At 38.5% G+C, this 18,948-nt stretch overlaps 1 protein-coding gene across 3 annotated transcripts in view; it reads left to right on the plus strand.

Annotated features, from left to right (window-relative positions):
* The window catches only part of SIPA1L1 (signal induced proliferation associated 1 like 1), a 199,182-nt gene that overhangs the window by 53,040 nt on the left and 127,194 nt on the right, over positions 1-18,948 (plus strand). For all 3 annotated transcript variants that reach the window (XM_041459962.1, XM_041459961.1, XM_041459964.1), the window contains exon 3: positions 13,410-13,506. The gene's annotated coding sequence lies outside the window, so the exon portion shown is untranslated. The remainder of the gene's footprint in view (positions 1-13,409; positions 13,507-18,948) is intronic.

The following is an 18,948-nucleotide window of genomic DNA, read 5'->3' on the forward strand; positions in this document are numbered from 1 at the left end:
TACTTGAGCTTGTTTAAGGGCAGATATCCCATTATGTATGCATTTTACTGAGAAACAAATGGTTTGTGAAATAAGCCTAACAAAAATACAGCTGCAAAAAAAAAATCCTTTCTGAGTCTTTCATTGTGGTATTTGTGCTTTCAATATAAGTATGCTTAAAAAAATATTAACAACTGTAGTTAAAGGTAAGTTGTTGGAAATCCTTAGGCTGTACTTTTCAGATAGAAGGATGTATTTATAAACTTCTTTCAGTCCACAAAAAAAATCTGTAAGAAGTGAGTAGGCTTTAACCAGTAATTTCATTAAGTAACGGGTCTGCATCTTGCTGTTCTCTCATTTTTCCCCCCTTTCCTTCCAGATCTATGCACAATTTTTGGCCAATTAGTGAATGTGAACCAGAATTTGGCTTGATGGAAAATTAAATGTAAACACAGCGCACACACATGCTGCTGGGCAATTTCTAGGAGGAGCGTTTCTATAATATTTTCTCAATAGCCAGAGTTATTTTGTGTTAATTACCATACAGCCAAATTAGTCTTCCACTACACTGATTTTTCTTAGTGTGAACTGACTTAGAGTAGTTTGCCTTGATTTTGCTTACAGGGTCCTCCCAAGGCCCTCACAGTTGTCGCTGGGGCTTCTTCTCCTTGCCTACTACAGGGAGGAAGGGTTTCAGGACTTATGTTTAATGGTGAAATAATGAATCTGAAGGGTTTTTTTGTTGTGGTAGGCTACCTTTATTTTCAAGGAATATTTTCTTTTAGTCACATTGACGTTATTTACATCTGATGTTCACAGATTAGTTTTTTTTTCCCTGAAATGATCCTTTTGTATGCACTCTAATAGTTTTCCTTTTTCAATGCACAATTAGTTAAGATTTGATTTGCAACATATTGGGATTTATTTTTGTAACTTGTTTGATGCAAAGTGTGATGTGCTTGAGTGAGAAGAGTGAGTCTGTGAACATTTGCTATGCCGGTGGCATGCTTTGCTGAAGGTAGTTTTCCTTTGGAGCCTTGTACAGTGTTGATATTCCTGTCTCCTCCTCTGCCAAACTTTGTGCAGTCTGCTGCTTGGCGCAGGGATTACAAGGAGCATTCTTTTGGCTAAAAGCAAACATTCCTATCTGGAGAAGTGCCCTCAGGTAACAGGTGGGTTTTGATTTGAGGTTGGTGATAGGAGAGTCTAGATATGAGGAAAGGCCCTTACTTGGGCTTTGTTAAAACCCAAATATTTCAGAAAACCAGAGAAGTGTGAGGAATACCTATGATCAAGGTCTGTTGGTGTTGAAAGCAACCTAAGACTGTAAATTGAGACTCTATTGCACTGTAAGGAAAGAACTGAGTGAGCAGCATGACAGAAGTCTCTTCTCTTCTTGAGTAAGCTTTGTGTTGTTATTGACAGCTGTTCTCGGGTGTCTCACCAGCTATTTTGGGTGTTCAGTGTGCAACCAATCTGTCTGCAGAGAATATTTGTAAAATTCTTAAAAATGTGTTAAAAATGTGTGCATTGTAATTGTGTGCTGCATATGGGTTTACTATGTGGTGTCCCCCCTGTGCAGTGGAGTTGTGTTTCCTTAGCACGTTGGCTTTATGTTGCTGTGGTGCCTGAGACACGGGTGATAGTCAAGTCCTTTGAGGCCATCATCTTAACCAAGTATGTAGTGCTCTCTGAAACAGCATAAAATTACACATCTTTAGTTTTGTAAACATTTCCTTCTCAAGTACAACATTTTTGTTTACTGAGTCCAAACTGGAACTGCTAATTATTCTATACCCAGACACTGAAGTGAGATATGGGATGGTGAATCTCTTTATTTTGGAGCCCAAACATCTTTTGGCTTAACATGTCAGTCATGCTGTGTTCCCTGAGTATTTGAAACTGAGCTGGAAATTGTTCTTCTAAGTAACTGCTAGATTACAAATTCTAATTTTCCTTAAAAATCAGTTTTTTAAAAAATGTTGGAAATCAAGCAGACAATGTAGAAGGCTGGCTTGCTGGAGTGAGGATCTTCTATTAGACCTCCGGCAAAAAAAAAAAAAGTGTATGTCCAGTGTGAGCAGAGTCTGCTGTCATGGGAGGAATACAAAGGGGCTGCTTGCCACTGTGGGGAGAAAATTCATGTGGCCAAAGCTCAACTGGAATTGAAGCTGGGCAGTTTGGTGGGTGTCTATAAAACGAGAAAGGGTTATAGGAAACAGTGTTACATCAAATTGGCGACTGGTCACTAGTGGGGTCTGCAGGGCTTCAATTTAAGCCTAGTTCTCTTCAACATCTTAAATAACTTGGATATAGGACTCAAAGGCATACTAAGTAAGCTGGCTGATGATGCTGTAGATTCCTTGAAGACAGAGATGTCCTGCAGAGAGACCAGGACAAATCACAGGACTGTGCAATCACCAATTGGATGAAGTTTTAGCAAAGACAAGTGCTGGATTCTGCATCCAGGATGGGGCAGCTCTGGGTGTACAGACAGACTGGGTGTAACAAGAGGCTGGGGAGCAGCATTGTGGAAAGGGATCTGGGGGTCCTGGTCTTTGGCAAGTTTGGATATGAGTCAGCAGTGCCCTGGGAGCCAGGAGGGCCAACTGTGTCCTGGAGTAATCAGGCACAGCCTGGCAAGGGAGGGGATTGTCCCGCTCTGTCTCTCCTGGGGTGGCCTCACTTCCAGTGGTGTGCACTGTTTTGGGCACCACAGTATAAAAAAGATGCAAAGCTATAAGGGAGTGGAGGGCTACAAAATGAAGGGTCTAGAAGGAAAGCCATGTAAGTACCAGCTGGAGTCAGTTGGCTTGTTAGGCCTGGAGAAGACTGAGGGGAGAGGTCATTGCAGTCTGTGATTTCTCAGGAGAGGTACTGAGCTCTTCTCTCTGATGCCCAGTAGCAGGATCCAAGGGAATGGCATGAAGCTAGGTTAGGAGAGATTTAAGTTGAATATTAGGAAAAAGTTCTTCACCCAGAGGGTGGTTGAACACTGGAATGGGCTCAACTGGAATAGGGAAGTGGTCAAAGCCCCATGGTGACAGAGTTTAAGAAGCATTTGAACAATGCTTGTAGGCACATGGTGTGACTCTTGGGGTGTCCTGTGCAGGACCAGCGATCCTTGTATGTCCCTTCCAACTCAGGATACTGTATGAATCTGCAATACATATGAATGGAAAAAGGTCCATTAACACAGTGCTCCAGTCTGGGCTTGATTTGTGTCCAAGCTATGGGACATTAGGGCTGCAGAGGCACATCTTTCCCTTTACATCAGTCACCTGCTGTATTTTTTTCAAATGTTTGTGCTGGATCTCTTGGAATGAGAGTCAAAAGTGCATCGAAGCCTAATTTTGGAGTGTATGAAAAGATTTTAAGTATGCTTGTACCTGATAAAATTGGTATTTCAGGTGAAGTTTAGTTTGTCTTTAACTCAAAGCGATGAACAGTAGTCTGAGGTAACTAGTAAAGCCAATAGGATGAGATTTTTCCTTAGTTTGTCTTGGAGCTCAGCCTTCTCTTGCCAATTACTGTTTTAGCAGTATGGGATGAGATCTGGGTTTTCCTAGCAAAACAGAAAACTTTTTGCCTGGGAAGTTCTGGGTGCCAGGGGCAGCTACACCAGCATGGCACAAGCTCAGGTAGCCCCTGGAAGGGCACGTGGTGCTTTTGTCCTCCTGCAGCCTGGCTGCTTCTTCCTACCTCCTGTGCTTACAGATGTGTGCAGCTGCAGGGTGGGCTGAGTTGAGGGATCAATCCTGCTGAAAGCCAACACTCCCAGAGACAGGGCAAGAGAGCTCTGCCCCTCCCCAGTCAGCAGCAAGTATGTGCTTTATAATGTGTTTCACTGGCCCTGTATGGCCTTAATAGGATGTTTCTGAAATTGGCTGACACTTAGGGTATGTCTGGGTTTTTTTATAAGTAGGATTTGTTAAAACCGTGCTTGTGCCCCAAGTTCTTGCTCTAAATTATTTCAATTCCATGTAATGCATTACTAATGTTTTCTTTCCTGTGCTTTTCTTAAGCCCACCAGAAGCCAATCATTGTGCATTTGTAGTAATGATGCTGTCATATTGTTAAGACTGGATAAAAATAATTTAAGACTGGGCATGAGCTCCTTGTAGACACTGTCAACAGCATCATATAATGCTATGGATTTTCATAATGGGTCTCCAAATGTGTAGGGAAAACAAAATGCTGTTAGGTAATTTAAATGGCCATAGTGCATGTGAGATGGTCTTTTCTACATTTTTCCATTTGTAAAACAGTTTGAAGCTTTGTTTGTGTGTTCTCTTGCCATGGAAAAAAAATAAGTAAAGATTGTTGGATTTTACTTCAGTCATGCAGGAAAGCTTTTTTGAGATAAGAACGATGTGGACAGGATTTCAGAATGATTACTTGACTTCAGATTTCTTATTATTTAGTGCAAGAGAATAACATTTTTTGCTGGAGACATTCCTGTATCTACGTACTTGGAGGAATGTCATGTGGAGTCCATAACTGCTGCCTAATAGCATTGATATCTAACTCTCCTCTTACTGTAGCTCACTGAATTGTGCAACTTTTCATTTGTTGTATATGAATGGGCTAATAATACTATGAAAAACTAAGGGAAAATGTGCTAATATTTTCCCTGAAGATTTATAGCCATTATTTATTTTCACATTCAGCTGGTGGAATATAAACCTTTGCTGGCATGCTTGTTTGGATGAACCATTCAGATAGCACTCTCAGAGCCTTTATTTAGAAGGGTGTTTATGTTCTGCACAAAAGATATAGGGAAGCAGATGAAGAATTGCTGTGTTCCTTTGGATTCTTGACTGTGATGGATTATGACTCAAATGGACTAAAGCAGAATATGCTATTTGGATTGTGAAATTACTGAAAAAGAAATGTTCATTTGCAGTATATATGGGTTTTACTCTTACACTTCTTTTACATTTGAAATTTTTAGCTTGGTGTAAGATTAGAGTTTTCTCTTTAATGGGAATCTCTGACACACAGTGTATTGGATAAGGAACTTGATGTAGATAGTGGGTGCTTCTGGCTGGGTGAGTTGGGTTCTTTGGCTGAGCTGAGCTGCTGGAAACAACATGACTGTCTTCTGGAGGAGTGCAGCTGCTGGTGGAGGTGTTTGCACCTCCTCCTCCATGCTTCTGTGGCTTGGAAAAAAACACAGATTCCCTTACTGCCGGTGTTGTGTTCTCCACACACCCTTTTTAGTTTTAGGTTAACATCTAACAGTAGCTTCTGCAACTTCTTAACAATTTTTTGTTAATTACACTGGCCTGGTGCTGGAGGTCTGCAGTTTATAACACTGAAGACTTAAAGAGTATCTTTTTGTAAAGTAAAAATAGATTCTGTTTTCTATCTAAATAAAAAACCCTTACACTGTCATTTTATTTAGTCAAACCTGTGTTGTCATTATATTAAGTCTCTCTTCTGCCCTTGTACTTCTAGGTCAAGTTATTCCCCAGCATGAATGAACAATAACTGTAGAATCTCAGGTTGTTGTCATGTAGAAGTGTTTAATGTACTTAATTAAGAGTGTATAGACTTAGTGTTGTTTCTTCATAATCTAATTTCTCATATGAATAATTTTCTTAGTTTCTTAGAATTGCAGTTTCATTAGAAACAGACTTAGTGTTGTTTCTTCATAATCTAATTTCTCATATGAATAATTTCCTTAGTTTGTTTCCTAGAATTGCAGTTTCATTAGAAACAAAGGGTGTCTAGTATTCCTCTTACGATAAAATCATGAATTGTTCAGAAGTGTATGTTTCTCTCCAATGGTTTTAGTTACAAAGTGTTTGACTGGAGTATTTGTAGATAAACAAATGTGCTATTTTACTCCCTTTCCAGTCCAAAAATACAGCAGAAGACCCCTGTCGTCCTTACATCTCCATCTCCTAACTTGAGTTCAGTGTTGTGTCTTGTCATTATTCATTTGGCTTCAGACCATGGTACTTTTAAAGGTTATGGATCTAGTGTCGGGTCAGTGTAGTCCACTGATGCCAACTGGGTAACTTTTCTGGCCTTGAGTTGAGCATTTGAAGTTGGGACTGAGCTGAGACTGAGCTTTCATGGATCCATCATAGTTAGCTGTAATAATAGTCTCTGGGTTCACAAAGTATTTCTTGTATTTCACTTTTGGTTTGGGTTTATTAAAAGTATTATGTTCAGAGTGTTCTGCAATTCTCTTTCTTCCCACGGATAAATGAGCACCAAGTTCTCAGAATGTAACATCGCCTTTTATTAATGAAATGGCAGCAGCTTTGAAATGGACAAGAATCAAGGCAGATTCCAGAACTTGTCTGTTCAGATAAAAATCTGGCATTGAAGAGGCTGCTGCTGTTCATGGCTGGGCATGTAGTTCGAGAAGAATTATATTAGCACTGAATTTTCTTTTTTTATGTGCAATTTTACTAATATTCTGTAGCTGGTTCTGCTGCAATTCAAATATTTTCTCATTTGAAACTGAGTATAAAATCTAATTTGTTTTTCCTTTACCCTTTCTCCTTGGAGATCTATCAAATTATCCTCTGCTTTAGATTCAAGCTCTTCATGGAAATTAATCGTTCTGACCCCCTGTGAGGTAAATATTATTTTCATTAATAGGAAAATTGCAAAGCAGACAAGTAAAATTGCTTGTTTGAATTATGCAGAGCTCTAGACATGTGGTCAAATTGCTAGACTGCCTGTTTTCAATAAATTCTTTACAAAACTTTTTAATGCAAGCTGTAATAATATTGATACTGTCTAAGCAGACAGAAGAATGCTTTTTCTTGTTTCCTGAAGCGTTGTTGTGTGACCAAGAGGACAACTATGCAATATATTATATCTTGAAAAGTGGATAAATGAGCTGTCTACTGAGAAGAGCACAAAATAGCTTGCAAGTTTGCTGGAGAAACAAAGAATCCTTTTAAATGTTATCTTAGTCTGGCAAAAAGCATGAAGGTCCTTGAATGGGCAGAGAAACCTCAACTCTAATGGAAATGACCAAGTCTGCCAAATGAATCAAGTGGGAATGGAGATGTAAGGTGCTTGTGTCCTGTAGAATAACAGATGATCAGTTTCTGTGAAATGCAGGAGAGAATATCTTACTATTGACTTTTTCTGTAGGATGGAAACAATGAGTTCTGGTTTATCTCAAAGGCCCTGTAGATGAAATTTTTTCCCCCTTGAATGGAGGCTTGTAGCATAGCAGAGCAGAAGTTTGGTTACATATGCAAAAAGCATTCTGGCTAAAGAATTGTGTCTTGTTATTATAGCTGAATTTTCAGTTAGGGATAGGAGATATAATTTATGGAGTGTGAAACTTAGAGATTACTAGGATTTTCAGCTTGACCCGCTTTCACAGCTTTTGGATACAATATATTCCCCTTAACAGTGTAATTTTTCATATTATTTTGGATATATTGAAACTATAGTACGTAGTTAATACCTCTTTTAACGAATTTTACAGGCAATAAGCATCTATACAACTTTCTACTGGGAAGCTTCCTTCTGTATCAGCTGGATGTTGCTGGTGTGCTGTGAAGGGAGTTGGAGACTTAGACAAGTGATGCTTATAGCACAAATGCACCTAAATAGAATCTACATTTGGGTACTCCTGGCTTAAACACCTTTTTGGTGATACAGGGTCAAGTAATGGAGCTTCTGCAATATTCCAGTGTGTTGTGAAAGGTGGGGCAAATGTGATTTCATGTGCTGTTTGGTGACACATGTTCAGTGATGGCACTTTGTGGCTTTTACTCTGTTCACTTTAAGGTAGCTCTTTGCCTTCTTGTTTTGGACATCTAATTGGTATAGCTAATGTTTTTGCTTAAATTTTGTGTATTACCAGTCTATCAAAGTGTTATTAAAAAGCCTTCATATAAGGAGAAGTCATTCACTTTTGCCATGGGTGGTAGAAGTTGGAAGACCAATATTGCTGAATACTTACTTGGCTGCTGGATAACCCTGGCAACTCATTGTCCTTCTCTTGCCTTGATTTCCCCTTCTTTACAATTTATTTAATGATACGTACCTTATCTGCTAGCCACTTTGAACGCTTATCAGCCTGTGAAAGCATCCTAACAGCTGTATATTCTCTATGTTGCTTCCTCTGTTTCTCTTGACAAATAGCTTTAAAATTCCAAAGTCAGTTGAGACACCAGCTCAGTCTTTATTTTAACAGCAGACATATGGATTAAAATTACCTGAGGGAAGGGATGGGAAAGCAGAATGGAAAAGCAGTGAGTTTTCAAACTGTGGATGTGCAAACTGTGTGCTGAATTTGCCCTTTCTAAATATTTTCTGCTGTAGACAGATTATTACTTCTGTCTTTGGCAGCAGTAACTCATTAAAATGACACTTGTAAAATCCTGTCCTTCTTTTGTAGCTTAGCTGTGACAGCTAGACTGAAAAGTAAAAGAATTACTTCTATGAAGAGAAAAACCTGACTTTTAAAGTTAGGTTTTTTAAAGTTAACCATTCAGGATGGGTCATTAGGTAATGTAAGGGGGGAAAAGTGAACTCTATTTTTTGATGGTTTTCTTCATTATGAACTGTTGTATTTGCATTCCTTGCATTAAAGTGCTTACTGTTATCAGGAATAACTCCAAAGTTCACATTTTCATGGTTGTGCTCTGTAAACTTGATGTTTCCCTTCAGTTAGTCCAAGTCTGGACAAAAACATTAGTTCGTAGGCAAGGAGCTCTGTCAATTTGGCAGCACCCTCTTTGTGTCAGTATTTTACTTGTGGAATGTTAGTGAAGGTAAACGTTAAGCCATTTGTATGCTATTATAGTCACACTGTAGAAAAACTAGAGGCTAGAAGAACTGCCCTCAGCATGGAAGTCTCCAAGCCATGGTGGTTGTGAATAATCAGGAAAAGTTACGACTTAATTCAGGAGAACAATGTTGTGAACATCAGAAGAAGCCTTTCCTGTTAAATTAATTTAAATGAAATTTTCACTACTGCTTTTGAGAAGAAAATTCTGTTAAGAATTCCAGTAATTTACTCCTGTTGACATGGCAGCAGAGTAGTTAATGAATTAAATGCAATGGTACTAATTTTGATTGATACTGTATAATTATGGTGTCAAAGGTATTTAACTTTTTATCAGGCTGTAAATCTGCATCAGACTTCTAGACTACCCTTGAGAGAAAAAATACATAAAATGGGAAAACCTAGACACTCCCCCAACCTGAGCCATTTTACAAAAGAGTATGAGAAAGTTAAAAGGTTTCACTAGTTCAGCCTACTTCCATGTCAATAGCATATATCTGAGAATCTCCTGAATGTGTTAGTGTCTGAAAAGCAAAAAGTAAATGTTCTCTCTGAATTTTGATGTCAACAGCAGCAGAGTATTCTCTGACAGCCCTCTGTGGTCTTCTAGCTTTTTTTCTTTCCTAATAGCTATAGTCTGACTGGAGGTCTTAAAGCTTGAAGGTAAAAGCCTTCCAAACTATGTTGAGCTGCTTTGTTCTCACTAGGAAGAAATAAAACTTAATTTTTTACCTAAAATGAAATCTATGGAGAATACAAGAGATCCGATTTTTCTGGCTGTGACTCTTGAAGCAAGTGTTCTTTAACTTGACAAGCCAAGCATGAAGGGATGCGCTTTCTTGAATTCTATATGTGATTCATTTTTTGTTGTGTAATATTTTAATGTATTTTTGATTTATTGGAATTACGTGTTGATTAGTATTGAGAGAGGTTTTATTAATGTCAGAAATAGTACTTCACTGTTCACCAAGGTGAAAGTCAAGATGGCTGTGATTTCAAAGGTTGATAGTAATCTATACACCTTATTTTATAAACAACTCCACCTTTTCTAGAATAAGGGATCTCAATTCTTAAAACTTCTTATAGACCATTATTTTGTGCACTTGATTCTACGTCACCCTATTTTTTTTTCTTGTTTCTGTGTTGGGAACACCCCAGGCCCTCAGCTCCTCAGGAAGGAAAAATCTTAACAAATGATTTTTCATAAAATATCATAACTAAATTTCTGGTTTTTTTTTGCCATTTCATATTCATTGGTTCAGATTTTCATTTTTCAGGAGGTTCTCTAGCTAGTGAGTTTTATAGCTTCCATTGATACTTCATCTCTATCTTTCTGACCCAGAAGAATTTGTGCTTCACTGAGCCTCAGGAGCATTTTATAAGTAGTTTTAAGAACTTAGTTTTGACTCTGCTGAGTGTGCTACTTTTGCTTGCCATATAGTTTAGGGCAGGTTAGGCTTGATGCTTTTGGAAATCCTGTCCTGCCTGTGTTTCTGATGTGTATGTGTAATAGGCATTAGTCCTTAACAATCATGTAGTTGAAAAGTTGTAGAAGAGTTGAGTTTACATTGTAGTAATGTTACTTATCAGTTTGTCATTCAGCATCTTCAGTGACAGCATGTTGGGTTGGAGATGAAACTTAGGACCTTGTGAAAGCTTTGGATGCAGATGGCTTCTCAGGGGTACTGCTCTGTGGGCTGTTCTCTGCTGTGGCAGTGTTCTGTGGGTGCAGGAATTCAGTCATCTACTAGGCACTGGGCTTTGAAGTCACCAGCCCGAACACTCAGGGGAATTAGGTGCTGAAGTCCTGTCTCCTTGTGACTGGTTGCAAAATAGGTTGTAGGCTGATACCCAATGCCATGGGAGAAGCAGCATCTTTTCCCTGCAATGAATCATCTCATGTTTATTGAAGTTCGCTGGTGAAACTTGTCCTGGCTGTCTTCATTCCCCTGGTAGTAATTGTGGTAATAATCAGCCAAAGCACATGTGTCAAAAGCCTTTTGTTTTTATTCTGAAGAGAAAGACAGAGCTAATAAAAATATTTTCATATGTTTATGATGGCATGAGAACACTTCATAGAGGCTTCTTTATTTAGGAATTATAATGCTCATAGGAGATGCCTTCCAAGGGTAAACTGAGAAGGATATTTTCCACTGGTGCTTGTTCCTTGTTTCTTTTGAAAATCTGAGTTAATTAATAGGACATCCTGAAAGGCCTGCTTACTTCTCTTAGGAGATGAAGGGACTGAAGGCTATGTAGGGTAGGGAGGAAAATATTTTTTTATAAGTCTGTATGAGAAAGCTATCTGAACTTCTTGTGGTTATTTTTTCAGCAGTTCAGATACTGTTAGATTCTGCTGAGATCAAATGCTAGTTACTTTTAGTGTTTTCAGACAGCATTCTCTCTCCTTATGTTTTTGAACAAGCTTTGCCTACAATTTCAATACTTCTAACGTTATTAATTATATAAGACTTTTAAAGCTTTGTACTGCTGTTCTGCAGGTGACTTGCTGTTTTATGAGAACAGCTTTTGCAGGCTGTGGCAGAGAAATGGGGGAAGTGAAGTGTTCCATGGGTAGGTGGCAGATTCTGAGATCAGAGGGGTGAACCTGCAAGGATTCCTCCTCTTGCTTGTAGTACTGCATATTGATAGCTGGAACATAGCAAACAACAATTGTCAATTAACACGTTTTGGTTTGTTCAAGGGTGATGTCAGAAAATAGCCTTTTTCAGTAGAATCAAGTTCTTTCTTCCCTCCCTCCTTACATACGCCTACAGTGATGTTTTTTCAGCTCTACAAGTGTGTGTTTTCTCACTCTCTCTGCTGTGTAGGCAGCCTTCCCAATCACAATTGAGCTTCACAGGCAATCTTTTACCCAAAAAAAAAAAAAAAATCATCTTTACACAGCAGGTCTATAATCTAGCACCAAAGGAAATGGAGAGTTCTGGGTCAGAATTGTGATGTGTCTTAGTAATGCTTGAATTGGTAAAGAATTTCACCCTAAAAAAAAAAAGGAAATGGTTCTCTTGACCAGAATTGACCACAAGGCCATTCACTACATGTGGAAATTACTGTTTTACATTCTACCCAAATGATTTACCAAAATGCCACTTGCAAATGATAAACAAATAGACTTTAAATCTTACACTTGCTTCGTTAGGCTAAGTTATAATTAAGCTTTTCTATCCTAGAATTAGAATGTGATTCTAGTGAAAAAGACAAACTCTTTTTGTTGACAATATGAAAGTTAAAATGCAGCTCTTCTGGGAGTGTTGCTTTATTTTAAACATGATTTTCGTCCTCTCTGCCTTTCGTAAACTGCATTTGATGCACTGTGTTATTTTTTGTGTACTGCAGCTCTTTTTCTGGTGCTTCTCATTTCACCAAGGTCTTAATTTCACACAATATTTTGTAAATAAGCCTAAACTTAACTTGCAATAAAACCCCCTCAACTGTATTTTTAATTGCTCAAAAAAGATAGCAATAATTATTTTATTGAGTTCTGTTGATAACAGTATTTGGGATTTCTTAAAAAATTTTTGTTGATGCTAGTGTTCTTGCCACCAGGTAGGTATTCCAAGTTTATTCAACTCTGTAAAGAAATACTTTTGCGAGAGCAGCAATGGGTGGATTAAAATTTGCTTATCAACGTATCAAATTTCAGGAATAATTATTACACAAAGCCCTTGTACCATGGTTTTATGTGCAGTTTGTGCTGCCATTGCAGCTGAAAGGAACCATCCTCCTCTGCTTCTCCTGTCTGATACCTTTTCTGCCTCGTGTCAGGTGTTCATGTAGCTGTGCAGTGAACTGGATTGGGGAAAACCAGGCTGGAGAAGAATCTAGGTCTTTTTCTTTAGACTCTTTACTTAGAGCTGGATTTTAATCTCTCTTTGATATGATTCACTGTACATCTCCTCTAACACGTGAGCTTGGTGGGAGTAGAGTAGACAAAAATTTCATTGGCAGTATGTGCTCTGCCTCCAGCTTGTGCCTCTGCGGAGTTCTTGGGACTGCAGCAGAAATCTCCATGGTTACATCTGTTTGCCCGGTCTAATTTTAGAGGACTCATATCATCTAGAGATGCAAGCCTTCTGTAGCAATAGACAGAGGTCAGATGTTAAGAGCATTTCTGAAAAAATACAGATTATAATACAGGACCTGGTAAATACCAGCTCTGAATCTTTACATTTCCTTTTACACTTGGAGACTTTTTAGGGTACTGCAGCTGGTGACTTAGATAAAACTCCTGCTCTCCCTTGTTTTTGGCATGTGTTACAGACTTTATGTTGAGCAGTGAGGGGAAAAAAAATGGGCCACAGCACTGCTAAACGTCCCCTTTCTTTCAGGCATTGCCAAATGTGTGTTTAATCTCTAAATGCCTGGCAGAATGTGTTCTGGAAGAAAATGACGATTCAGAGAAGGGGCGATAAAAGAAGGGTTGGGATTCTTGTAGTGAGAAAATTATCATACAGGCTTTCTCAGATGTGTAAGTTATGCGCAAAAATCAATAGATTCACAGTTTCATAAGCCTTCATTGTTGCTCCTGGCTTCTCATAAGCACAATTTTCAGAATACCCTTTACCTTTTGAAAAGTATTTCATTTGATTGTTTCCCATTCCAATTTTGTTCATGCCCATGATCTTTTTGCTTCTAGGTTCCCCTGTGGTATGATTCATCAGAAGTAGATTGTGACGTCTGCTGGGAGTTTTTGCTGAAGCTGCATGTGTCTGCTTTCTCAGGAATTTGGATAGGTAAGAGTGCATGTTCTGCTTTCTGTACCTTCTGACCTTTTGGAATACTGCTAGTTGTCACAAACTGAGGGCTGTGTTTGACTGCTGATAGTGTGTAATGTTTCATGCAGTGTGCAAGGGGTGGTCTCCAGCAGGATGCTTTATCCTGGTAGGCTGGCTGCCACAGAGTGCCAGACTCCATCCCAGGCTGTTGCTGAATGCTTCCTCTATACATCAGTGTTTTTCCAGGAGGGACATGCAAGGGAACTAGATGGCTATTCCCTCCCCCTGCTTTCTACTAGGTATGTGTAGAAGGGTTTGCAAAAGCAGGTTGGACTGTGTTCAGGCTGTGACGAATGCCTGCTTTTGTCACATTTTCTGAAACACCGCAGTTCCTGTAGGTGGTTTCTTTTAACCCACTTGTGAAACTAAACTCATATTGTAAGAAAGAAAAGGATAATTCTTCTGGGTGTGCCTGATCCTTGAGAAAGACTGGCTTTTAGTACATGATCTCTCCTTTCACTTAGTAATGTAATTAATTAAAAGGTAAAATGGATGCAACAATTGTGAGATGCTGCAGTTTTGCCCATGCAGCCTTGCCATCTGCATTGTACCAGATGCACGTCCTTGACAGGTGTGTAATGACCTGGTTCAAGATGGTATATGAAGAAAGGTTGGAAAATTGCAGTGTGTGGGTTTGGGGTGTGGAAGGACGAGAGACAGGGAGCAGTGGTGTTGGTTTTGCAAAGATGGGCGGGGTTGGATTTGTTTTCGGATGGATCAGCTTCCTGAATTAACTCAACAGGTTGTGCAAGTAGTAGTGCTGCCTGGAGGGAGGTGACCAGAATTTGCCATGGACCTGCAGGGAGAACAAAATTGGAGATCTCAATTAAGATTAGTTGAAACAGATTTGCAACAAGGCAGTAAAAACATAATCCCCTCCACTGAACATGTTTTAATCGTGTGTTTATTAACACATAGTGAAACATATAGGTATAGGATATGCAGAGGAAGTCCAGTCTGGAAGTAACAGTGCAAAAAACATTGCTGCCAGGAAAAACCCTCCCTTGTAACATTGGTTCATCAGTCTGTTGGATGTCAAAACAAACAAATAGGTTTCCTATGTGAGAGAATCTGCCCTGTAGTTGTTTCAGTTGCCTTGAAGGATGTTGTATCAAAAGTGTCAGTTTAAAACTCTCCTTCTGAAACACTGTCAGCAGAAGCTGCATCGTGTTGGCAGAGATTTAGCTACTGATGTTTGATTCTGGTAGTGATAGAACCTTTCTTTCAGAGGATGTATATACTGGAAACATATATTTGTTCACAGATCTAGCAGAGCTGTTGGAAAAGGCTAGTTTAATTACTTTGTCTTTTCCCTTGAGTAATTTTACCTTTTCATTTGGCATCATCTTTAGTGCTAATTTCTACACACAATCATTGTTTTTTGTTTTTTTTTATATATAGCTCTCAAAGTGACCACAGAGGAGAAAATAGTGTCCATGTCTTTCACAATATACAAAAAAAATTTTTTTTTTTTTTTTTTAAATAAAGTGTGTGGTTCTGAGAGGCTCTTCAGAATCATGATGCTAGTGAACACTGTAGTGGGGCATGGACAGTGAAAAAGGGCTGTCTTGAGTTATGAAGAGAGTCTTAGTAGTTTAACTTACTGATGGAAAGTAAATTAGTAGTTTTTCCCCCTACTATGTTTGGATTCCACAGTCTAGTGTTCTTGTCACATACTTTCTGTAAAGAATGATGAGGTAAGTAAATTTCATTTTGCCAGTGGTGTTACCATGTTACACCACTGAAACATCGAAGCTAGTAAATTCCTTTTTATTATACACCACAATTTTTTGTTCAAAGTGGAAATATTTCTCAGTGGAATTTAAAAAATTCTAAAATTCCAGCCTGTAGCAAATCTAGTAATACAAAGTTATACTTAAAACCTAATTTATTTCTTCAGTAACAGTTCTGGTTACTGGTTGTTTATGAATGCATAGGCTCATGGTTCTATAAACCCCGTCTTGTTTACTGAAATTCTTGAGCAGGTTTTACAGCTGGGAGTTGAACATAACCATATTAACAAGCAGCTTTTTTAAGGAATAGTATCACACTCCCATAAAGCTGATATTTGTTTGTTTCAAATACAGAATCTTAATTTGATTTATAAGACTATTTAGGTGCAAAACATTCAGCAGCATAAACTTAGTTTTGTTAATTCCCCACATTCTTCTGTAGATACTGGCAGACTATAACTTGTATAATTCTTCATGAAACTTAACCTCAGACTGTTTATTTGACCTGAACTTAAAATGAAGAAGAGGACTGTGGGGAGGAAAGAGGAAGAGATGGCAACTGTGTACAAATGACTGATGTTGACCTTAAGTTATATATTGTTGGTTTTATCTGTACTATTCTTTTCCTGTTGACAGGTTGAAGTCCTGTGGCTTCATTTGTTCACTAGTAAAAAAGCCTTGTTGGGTGGGGTTGAGGTGGAAAAGGCTTTGCTTCAGTGATTCCTGCTTTTTCACAGGGATGTGTTTAAGAGTACATAGTGCTGTGTTCCCTGCAAAGGAAAGCAGGAGCTATTTGGGTACTGTTTCTCTGAATGGCCAGGAGGAGAGTTGTACAGAATTGTGTTCCTTCCTTACATTTTGCAGATTTAAATTTTTTTTCCACAGCGATTTCCCCAGGGTTTAGTTGGTGATTATACAAAGGATTTCTGTTATTAGGACTGTGTAGGTTTGTAGTTCAAGTTGCTTCCCTGGGGAGTCTGAAGAAATTTAGGAAGAACCCATGCAATTAGTACTTACAGTCTTGGCCTCTTTATAAAAAAAGGAGGGTGTTCCTTAAGGAGTGCATGTTTATGTTTTGGATGCATGTGCTTGTGCGCACATGCACCTGTGAGTCACAGAAAATGGATGTATTGGATGCATGTCCCAAGTTAGTGATTGCCTTGTACAGTGTATTTGTACTGTGGTATTGCAATGATATCTACAGTAATTATCTTTAAATGGAAAAAAAAGTAGTAGTTCCTGTGATGAACTAATAGAAGTTGATATGTGATAGCTGACAGATGAGTTAATGTATTTGAGAACTGGAGAATTCCAGTAAGATCCTTCAACAAAACAGGATAATATTCTTAATAGCTAAATATGTCCATTTTCATAGGGATTGGGTGTTCATAATAAAAGTGTCACCTTCATTTCATTGTGTATGAGACTGAAAGAGTTGGATATTCAGAAGGTAAGTGTATATGAATAAATGAAGAGAGGAGAGTCTGGATCCCATTAATTCTTGGTTATCTCTAAGCTGGTGAGGGTTTTATGCTTTGACAAGTTTTTTTCTTAGTCCAGAATGATTGTTTAATAGTATGGGTTGTAATGATCCATACTCTCTTCTGTTACAGGCACCTGTTGAATAGGCAGGCCAAGAATGAGGCATGCTATGTCTGCAAACTTCCTGATTCCAGAATGGTTAGGCGCACCCAAGTTAGCATTAATCTACCTAGCCTGGATTTAAAATGATTGCAAGGATTTAACAGCATGGATTTTAGTATAGCCTGTTTCAGGCTCACTAGAAGTCTGGGTGCTTAATCACTGCAATCCTGTGCCCTGAAAATTGAGGGTTTTGTGAAATTGAGTTCTGTAGTTTGTATAAATGTGGAGAGCTGTTGGTAGATTAAATGCATACATTATTCTGTGAATTTTTCCTAGCTCTCCCCTTAAGGTGGTAGTAGTGTAACTCAGAACTAGTAAGTATGTACTTAGTACTTTGTATGATTACAAATGTGTACTGATTAATAAGCAAGATGTTTTCTGTTTATTAAACAGGAAAGCAGCTGATTCTGCTATATTAACATTTTATGGGACTGGCTGGTGAAGAATACACGATTGTTGTATTTTGATTTTTATGCATTGTTCAGCTTGCACATTGCTAAAGGGCATTGTGCTGTGCTTCTTAAACTTGAATAGCAGCACAATTTTGCAGTTAAATATTTTCATTGTTTCAGGTGAGTAATAAGAATCAGCAATTAAATAAATCTGAGACATTGAACAGACATGAAATTTGTGAGTTCCACAGGTGTGGAATCATAAGAAACCCCCCAGTAAGTTCATGTACTGAATAAAGCACCAAAACCCAGCAAAGAAAAAGCCAAACTAAAACAAACCAACAAATAGTCCCTCTCCCTCCCCAAAAAAACCAAACCCCCACAACCAAAGTAGCAACAAACAAAAACCAGTAAACCCCTGAAGAAGAGACAACAGAGCAGCAAAATTTGGACTACTAGTGTTATTTCCCTGTTTTTTTTACCTGTAGAGAGCAAAATACATTATTCATTTGTAAAATGTTTTGAGAACACATGGAACTGCTACTAGTACAACTGCACTGACCATGACATTTGCTAAATTCATGCTTCATAACAGATGCATTAGCTTGAAATACAGCATTTCTGTACAAAGCTTCAAAGACAATGTTTCTGGCAATTCAGAGATGAACAATTAAATGATTTCATCTGCCTAAAAGTGAAAGGTATATATTCAGTGGTAGTCCTTTTATAACTTTCCTGGATCAAATCCCTTCCTTCTCTTGCTCTCTCCTTTCTTATATGCATTTTAGTTTTTTTCTTCAGTTTTTCAGTACCCTTCTTGAGCTGTACAACCAAATTTCTCTGTGCCAGACTAAGTAAAATAACTGCTTTGCTCTCTTAATTGGTGTTCTCTTCTTTAAATATTAGTGGCTTAAGATTAGCCACAGCTCCGTGTTTTGAGTTTTCTATTGGGTGCACGGATTCAAGGAAGCTGACTAGTAAATTGGAGTGATGCTCAGAGCTGTCACCTGTGAAGATCAGAATTCACACTTTCCACTTGAGATCAGAGAAGATTGGCTTGCTTTTCAGCCTAATTGTATTCACTGCTTATGCATAATGCAAACCCACAACTTAACTGTGCTCCATTTGATGAAAGATAAAGATCAGTGCTTACTAGACAGTGTGATGCTAGCTTTACAGATCCCATCAGCATCAGGCATTAGTCATGGTTTTTTATGTATAAAACATAGGATACATGTCTGTACACATCATAATGGAAATGTATAGTTTTAGCATAGAATACCACTTTGGAAGGGACCTCAAGGATTATCTGGGCCAGTCTTTCTTGGCAAAAGCACAATTCTGTAGACACGATGACCCAGCACTCTGTCCTTCCAAATCTTTAAAGTGTCTGATGTTGGGAAATACACTGCATCTCTAGGGAGATTATTCCAATGGCTGATGGTTCTCAGTGTGAAAAATTTCCCTCGTGTCCAAATGGAATCTCCCCAGAAGCGACTTGTGCCCATTACCCTTTGTCTTTTCCATGTGACTCCTTGGAAGAAGGGAGTCTCAGTTGTCTCTGTAGCAGTAATAGTAATGCAATTAATAAGTAGTGCTTCCTAATCATCTTACTGTGTGTAGATTTTATA

This window comes from Pyrgilauda ruficollis, unplaced genomic scaffold (genome assembly GCF_017590135.1).
Source record: "Pyrgilauda ruficollis isolate IOZ18807 unplaced genomic scaffold, ASM1759013v1 scaffold14, whole genome shotgun sequence".
Lineage (NCBI taxonomy): Eukaryota > Metazoa > Chordata > Aves > Passeriformes > Passeridae > Pyrgilauda > Pyrgilauda ruficollis.